Raw genomic sequence first — 8312 nt, forward strand, 5'->3', positions numbered from 1 at the left:
CCCTTGAGGGCGTAGTTCGCCCGAGGAACTCCCCGGCGTCGGACCCTTTGACGAGGATTTTTCCCCCGCTTCGAGGCCATGGTTTCCGGGTCGTCAGAGGCGGCTCTCTTCTTCCCCTTAGGAGAGGAATTGTCGGTTCCTCCCTTCGGAGCAGCCTCCTTCGAGGAGGCCATAGCTTCCTTGTCCTCCCCCTCCAAAGGCATTATTTCCAGCATCCTGACCAGCACGGGATTCGGCCTGGTTTCAGGAAGGGGAGCCGGACACCTGATCAGCTTTGCCTTCGCTATCCACTCCTGTTTAAAAGGACGACTCTTTTAGGGGCAAGTTTATGACAATTATACGGATAGAAGGTCTGGGCACAAGGTTGCTTACTTGAGTATCCGGGCGATTGTAGCTTAGGCCTGCATCCTCGGTTAAATCCGGACACATCTCTTGTGATCCGAAGAACAGTTTATACATCTCCGCGGGCCTTGCGCCCATGAAATTTTGGAGAGCTCGCGGTCCCTCTGGATTAAACTCCCACAAGTGAAGGGAGCGACGTTTGCCGGGCAATATTCGGCGAATCAGCATGACCTGCGTCACTTTGACCAGGCTGAGGCCTCCTTCCAAGAGATCCTTAATGCGGCCCTGTAACAAGGGCACGTCTTTGGGCAAACCCCAATCTAACCCTCTGTTAACCCATGACGCTAGCCGTGGTGGGGGACCCGAGCGAAAGGCAGGAAGCGCCACCCACTTGGTGCTCCGGGGAGCGGTGATATAAAACCACTCTCGTTGCCACAAGCCTAGCTCCTCTTGAAAAGAGCCCTCGGGCCATGGAGCATCAGCATTTTTGCTTATAACAGCGCCTCCGCACTCTGCGTGCCGTCCCTTGATCATCTTCGGCTCCACTTTGAAAGTCTTGAGCCATATTCTGAAGTGAGGGGTAACACGGAGGAACGCTTCGCATACAACGATAAACGAGGAGATATGGAGGATGGACTCCGGAGCTAAGTCGTGGAATTCCAGCCCGTAATGAAACAGCAATCCCCTCGCAAAGGGATCCATCGGGAAGCCTAGCCCCCGAAGGAAGTGAGACACGAACACCACGCTCTCACCGGGCTGGGGACTGGGGATAGCCTGCCCTTGAGCAGGCAACCTGTGCGGAATTTCGGCGGTCAAGAACTTAGCCTCTCTCAACTTTAGCACGTCCTCCTCCGTGACGGAGGAGGGCATCCATCGGCCTTGAAGGTCGGAACCGGACATTGTCAAAGGTCTGAGGCGCCCGGAATCTGGAGCCTAGGGTGTTGGAACTCGAGGCGACGAGCGAACTTGTTTTGGGATTGGAGAAAAGGAGTAAGGCCCTGGTCTCTTTATAAGAGGTTGAATACCAGGAGCCCTCCCCGTAACCGTTTGGGACTCGCCTTTAATCGAGAAAACATGCTAACGGGCACGATTGGGTTACCCACGTCCGTATTGATGAGAATCCCGTAAAAGGGGGGCACACGATCTCTGCTTTGACAAGACGTGCCAAGGAAACCGCCTCGCAAGACACGCTGAGGTGGAAAAATGAAAACGATTCGAGTGAAGGACTTGGCTGTAGTGTGATGACGCACTGCGGAATACGTCAGCAGATTTGATTTGTGTTAATATTATTCTCTCTATGGCAATATGTGGAAACTTATTTTGCAGAGCCGGACACTACTCTTGGTGTTTACAATCTTCTATGATGGACTTGGATGAGGAACCCGCCTTGCAATGCCGAAGACAATTTGCGCGCCGGACTCGTCGTCATTGAAGCCTGGTTCAGGGGCTACTGAGGGAGTCCTGGATTAGGGGGTGTTCGGGTAGCCGGACTATACCTTCAGCCGGACTCCTGGACTATGAAGATACAAGATTGAAGACTTCGTCCCGTGACCGGATGGGATTTTCCTTGGCGTGGAAGGCAAGCTTGGCGATGCGGATATTCAAGATCTCCTACCATTGTAACCGACTCTATGTAACCCTAACCCTATCCGGTGTCTATATAAACTGGAGGGTTGTAGTCCGTAGGCAATCAACTCCATACACAACAATCATACCATAGGCTAGCTTCTAGGGTTTAGCCTCCTTGATCTCGTGGTAGATCTACTCTTGTACTACCCATATCATCAATATTAATCAAGCAGGACGTAGGGTTTTACCTCCATCAAGAGGGCCCGAACCTGGGTAAAACATCGTGTTCCCTGCCTCATGTTACCATCCGGCCTAGACGCATAGTTCGGGACCCCCGACCTGAGATCCGCCGGTTTTGACACCGACACCAGGGAGCACATGGAGCTGTCGGATGATTCTGGCGACGGAACAAGCTCCGATGACGATGATGACGACCCTCCGATGGCCGAAGCCTGATGTCGCTTGAAGATACGTCGGCATTTCCCCAAAGAGAAAGTGATGATGCAGCACAACTATGGTATATGTTGATCTTGGAGGAAATACAAGGCAAGCATAAATGAAATACGAGCATAATCACTTGGAGGAAATTCAAGAAAAAAATCCTTTAAATAGCTCGACTAAGTTCTTACTTGCATTTGCTTTTTGCCCCTTTGCCGACCATTCGTAACATATGTTGATCTTAAGCCACTTTGCTTCATGGCTTTAGTCGGGCTTTGTACCAATGATGCAATGGGTCATCTAGTAGATACAATAGAAACTAAAAAAAAAGTAAAACACATGGCTCCCAACAAAGCAGGAAACCCATAGAAGGAGCATTTGTGAAAATGTATGGTTTCAGACAAAAGAGCAAACAAAAATGGAGAGATGGTACTATTTAGATCGTCACACATTTCCAATCCAATTATGGATAAAAGATTAATGTTAAGTACAAAAAGTTAAGTTAATGTTAAGTGACAAGTACCAAGGAAGAACTAGGTCCCTCTGATCCTAGCTGTTAATATGGAGTCTTGCAATAAAATCTTCGCTACACAAAACCCTACCATGACTAATGGTAAATTATACAGCTAAAAAAATGCTAAATTATACTCCTATTATGTTTCACCTATTTTTGGTTATCTTCAAGGATTATGACTCGAAGGACAAGTGTTGACTAGTCGCGCGACTAGTCTAACATTCTCAAATCTGATTGTCGACTAGGTTCTTCGTGTAGACTAGCTCTGCGAGTTGAGGGGTTGAACAACTAGTTGTGGACTGGTCTAGGCTAGTCGGCGTGTTTGTATCGATCGAATTGATTTTGGAGGGATAAGTGAGCAGCCCACAGGAGGAAAAATGGCAACCCTAGCTTTCCAGGATCCTCCACAACGAGACGCATGCCTGTCTCGCCTGGGAGTAGGCCGCCTCCACCACCCACTGACCCACCGCCGCCACCAGTAGTGGCTAGGAGTATTCAACTCCTCTCCCTCCGTTGGTTCTGCTCCTCCCCTGGATTTGCCCCTCTATTGTTTTGCTCCTCCTTGTCCTCCTCTGCTAATGTGTTCCTCTGCTATTGTGCTCCTCCTCTAGATCCTCTCTTGTGCTTTTATGCTCCTCTTGGATCCATCTGGCGATGGCAAGCAAGTACTCCTTTGCTATTGTAGCAAGTAATTCCTCCCTTCTCTCCTCCCCTTCTTCTTGGGTTTGATTTCTCCCTTGCCTTCTTGGTTCCTAGAGAAGCAGAGGCCCTGGCCATGTATATTACAATTGACATGGCGTCAAGTTCTTTATCCACTCCCCAATTTGGCAGTCTGATCCATGATTTCGCGTTCATGGACGTTGATATGATCCTTCCATTTCGTAGCACCTTGGGATGGCATAGCTTTAATTAGTCACGAGGTTAAAAGAAGAATGACTTGTAGTGGATGCCCATCCATTCAGTTTTATTGTATACTGTATTGTACTCCCTCTGTATCAAAATATAAGTCGTTTTTTGACACTGTCAATACAGAGGGAGCACTATATAGTATATACTGCATATTACTCCTGGAGTACATATTAGTAGTTGAATACTATAAGTTGAGTACTACAGTACCATGCCGTAGTCTAGAGTAGTCACAATTTGTCTACGATCTCAACCTCAGCTCGACCCGCCAACTATTATACTGGTCGTGAATAAAAAATACCAGTAAAGAATAAAAAAGATATTAACATATGCATGATTACAACTTGGCTGCTAGGACCACTTCTCAAACTAAGCATCAAAAAATAACAAGGCTAAGAAAATAATGTAATTGTTAATAGAAATAACTCACAAGGCAAATCCAATTTTAAATGATAACTAAGGAGTGCTAAAGACTGACAATGGCAAAAGAATGAGAATGATAAAGAACTAGAAATTTTTTTAATGACAAGGGTGAAAGATCGATGTAATACTTTATACATAGAACCTATACACCCTCTCCTCTATACACAAAAATAGAATTTAAGAGACACTTCTTGGGCTGACATTAGACAATTATGCAAAATAATTACATGTTTTACCTCTGTTGTCTAAACAATCTTGTATCTTATAGGTTATGCCCACAATGCTAGCAAAATGTATGTATTATGTGGCCAGTCGGAGGAGATGATGTCACATCTCCTCACGACTGCTTCTTTTCATGCACAATGTTGCATTTGGTGCTCTTTTGGATATGGTTGATGGCTCGTCCACCCGTCATGGGGGTGACTTTGTGGACTGGTGAGTTGGTGGTAGGAAACATGCCTCTCCGCCCAGACCTCTGCCTGGAAGGGCATGTTTGCATCATGCTAGTGGCATGATGCATATGGAAGCATCGCAACACGATCATCTTCGAAGACACCCGACTCATCCTAACTAGCCTACTCGACATGATCAGGATAAAAACCAGGGATTGGGTGACGGCGGGCACGAGGGGTCTTGAGGCTTTGCTACTGGTGCAGCGACTAGCGTTTAATGCATCATGATCACCGGGTGTACCCCTCCACAGGCTTGTTCAGTCCTACCTCCTCTAACAAGTGTTTGTCCATGTTGTGTGCTAACACCCATGCCAGAAAAATGCTGTCCTAAACAATCCCAATGGAAAAGAGAAAATAAAGAAGGAAATCTGTGTGACCTAAATTAACAGAATTGAGCAATCGAAGTCATCCTACTTGAATCTTGGTGGAAAAAGTACTGCTCAATTCTACTATTAACTTGACCAGAGCTGCAGTATCATTGGACTTGTTGCAAAATAGAAATAGGTCATGAAAAAAATAAAATAACCTTTCCCAACAACAAGAACAAGAACAAGAACAACAACACAACAGCAACACCAGCAACAAGAAGAAGAAGAAGAAGAAGAAGAACAACAACAAGAACCAGAACAAGAACAACAACACAATAGCAACACCAGCAACAACAACAACAACAACAACAACAACAACAACAACAACAACAACAACAACAACAACAGATCTCGCAACCAACTCATGGCTCTGGCACATGGATAGCAAGCTTCCACGCACCTCTGTCCGTAGCTAGTTCTTTGGTGATACTTCAATCATCCAGGTCTCTCTTAAGGGACTCCTCCCATGTCAAATTCGGTCTACCCCGACCTCTCTTGGCATTCTCCGCACTCTTTAGCCGTCCGCTATGCACTGGAGCTTCTGGAGGCCTGCACTAAATATGTCCAAATCATCTCAAACGATGTTGGACAAGCTTCTCTTCATATAATGAAAAATTAAAAAAGAAAGTAACCAATCTTGTTAACTTGTACAGAAAAGATCTTTTGACATATATGTGATTTGCAATTGTTTAAGGTAATACAGGAAATAAAAACATAAAAAATTAACATGAAGTCCTCAAACATATAAAAAATGTGCATCTGGGAACGGATAAGAACAAAATGAATAAATTAATGTTACCAAAGACGGATATGCTCACTTAGTTGATGGCTAGACTTGTCAGCTTCTTCCTTAAATGGGTCAACAACAGTGTACAAAGCAGAAGATCTGTTATAGCAGTATCTAATACCAAGTTTCCTGCGTGTTTCTTGGAAACCATCATCATCCGACCATGCCACAAAAACCACATGGCCAACACTTAATGATCCAAGTATACCCCTCAAGGATCGTACTTCACCACTGCAGCGGAAAGTTCCCGCAGACTAGCACAATATATTGTAAACTTTCTCGTATTTATATTTTCCACGTCAACCAGAAGCATACCTAGAGATGCTAGCAACAAACAAAGCGGGTATCCTTGTCTTACTATAGGTTTCTCCCCAGTCATCTTCTGTATCCCCTTGTCCCTTCCAGCTCCTGCAGTCCTTTTGAGACGAACCATCCTTCATGTAACCTGAATCAAACTCTGGCTTTGGTTGAGGAGGCTCCTCAGCAGCATAAGCGTTAAAAGTCTCTTCCTGGTTCCATGAAATCCCTTCAAACCTACATTTACCGTAATTCAAAGCATTTATTGCCAAAAAATGTAAACTTGGCAAAAGACTTTTTTAATGTAAACTTGGCATAAGAAATTTTCAAAAAAAACATGTGTGCTAAACAAAGTTGGTGCCTTGTTCTTCCTTCAAGAAGTGAGAGAACTTCCACTGATTCGTAATAATCCAGGCTAGCGGATGCGAAAACTCTCGCTCCACGCCATCACCGTTGACCTTGCAGGTCGCATCGATCTATCGGGTGCGGTCACCGTCGAGTACGTCGGCGAGCGGGGGCGACGCCCGGAGGGAGATAAGGAGGCGGCAGAGGGGCGGGATGGACCAGAAGGACCAGATCCCGTTGGTGACGCGGATGCGAAGGGACAAGGTGGAGCGGTGCTGGAGGCCAAGCGGAGGAGCAAGGCGAGGAAGGAGAAGGCTTACGACATCCTTGCTCAAGCGACACCGGCGGAGATGGACAGGATCTATGCGAGCAGCGAGCCATCGCTCGAGAAGGTGGTTCTGTGGGCAGAGGCAGAGGCGGAGTCGCAGGGTTTGTGGCAGCAGGCACGTTGGCACAAATTCCACCATGAGGCGGAGAGCTGACCACAGACACGAGGTCCAGTGGGGGGAGAGACCAGATTCATCGCCATGGCGGTGGTATGGTCCTCCTTCCTCCCTTCACGGGAGCGCGGACGGAGCGGCGCTTGTTAGAAAGAGGAATCTTGCGATGTCGAGCGATGATGTTGCCATGTTTCTTAGAGAATCTAAATTGGGTTGATGGGTTTCTAATGTTGCGCGAAGATTTTCATCGAGTTGTGCTTGTGAGTAATAGCGATCTGGTGGTGGATGCTCGGTACCTGATTGAGGAAGAGCAAATCAGCTGTGGGGAGAGGTTTCAATTCCCTGGGCACGAGGTCATGGTGGGAGAGATGATGACTCCAGAGCGAGAGAGGCCAGATCCGCCGCCGACGAGTAGATTGCCTACGAACTGGTGGCTCTACTCGTCATCGGGGAGGGTGGGTGAAGAGAGACAGAGGACTGGGATGGGCCTGGGCCAAGATGGGCCGTCCACTGGGCCGGGCTCGAAGATATGGGGTAGATAAAAGAGGTGGGAGGATAGGACTACCTAGTACATATACAGCCCGTCCTCACCCCTCTACTCGAATCCTAAATGTGATGGCAGATCTGGGAGCAAGGAGAACTTACAAGGAGGTGTTGTCGAGCTCGCCGTCATGGATAGACAAGGAGAGAAAGAGACGCCCGACAAGAAGGAAGATGGCGAGCCGGAGCAGATGCAGAGAGAGAGACATGTTTGTGGGAGAGAGAGAAACAAACATTTCGAAGGATATAGAGAGAGGATGAGTAGCAAAGATGGATAAAGATGACATACCAATGGGGAGAGATTCAACAACCAGGGCAGTGGAAACCGAAACCAAGGAAGCATACAAGTACGTCGTCATCCTCAGGTGTTGATCGGGGATCTAGGTCTTCTGTGGTGGTTCCTATGGGTGTTGACAAAGTGGGGTCTGAAAAGAATATCGTCTGCTACAAATGCGAGATAGAGGGGCACACATCTAAAGAATGTGAGCTGGAGGTTACATGCGTGGTTTGTGAGAAGAAGACCCATGTCACCAAGAGATGTGTATGGCCCTTTCAACCAAAGCCTTTGATGCAGACAGTGGGTCTCGGGCACCCAAACCTTGGTTTCTTTGTGGCTCAGTATGCCAGATCTAGCAAAGAGGATTCTAGGCCATGTACCCTCGGTTTGATCCGGGTGATGAATGGTGATCTAGATGCAGACAGTCTGAAGAGAGGTCTGGCACTACATTTTAGAGGAGAGATGATTTGAGGTAACTGAGAAAGGCAATGATTTTTTGGCGGTTTTCCTAGATGCAGACAAGCTGGAGCTCCTGATTGGATTTGATGATTTCAAATTGAACGAGTCTAATGCTAATGTCAAGGTGGAAAAGGCTGTAGATGTTGCTGATAATA

The 8312-nt window shown here is 46.9% G+C and overlaps 1 long non-coding RNA gene across 2 annotated transcripts; it reads right to left on the reverse strand.

Annotated features, from left to right (window-relative positions):
• Nucleotides 1-5065: 5065 nt before the first annotated feature.
• LOC147972833 (uncharacterized) lies at nucleotides 5066-7372 on the reverse strand. 2 transcript variants are annotated; one of them, XR_015602682.1, is made up of 4 exons: nucleotides 7178-7372; nucleotides 6115-6333; nucleotides 5831-6030; nucleotides 5066-5566 (listed from the first exon to the last, which is right to left on the reverse strand). It is a non-coding gene; the product is annotated as an uncharacterized LOC147972833 (long non-coding RNA). The 2 variants fall into 2 exon arrangements; XR_015602681.1 differs by having other exon boundaries at nucleotides 5066-5561; nucleotides 7178-7371.
• Nucleotides 7373-8312: the final 940 nt, after the last annotated feature.

The sequence above is a fragment of the Triticum urartu genome, chromosome 5A (assembly GCF_056163025.1).
Source record: "Triticum urartu cultivar PI428250 chromosome 5A, HENAU_Tu73, whole genome shotgun sequence".
NCBI lineage: Eukaryota > Viridiplantae > Streptophyta > Magnoliopsida > Poales > Poaceae > Triticum > Triticum urartu.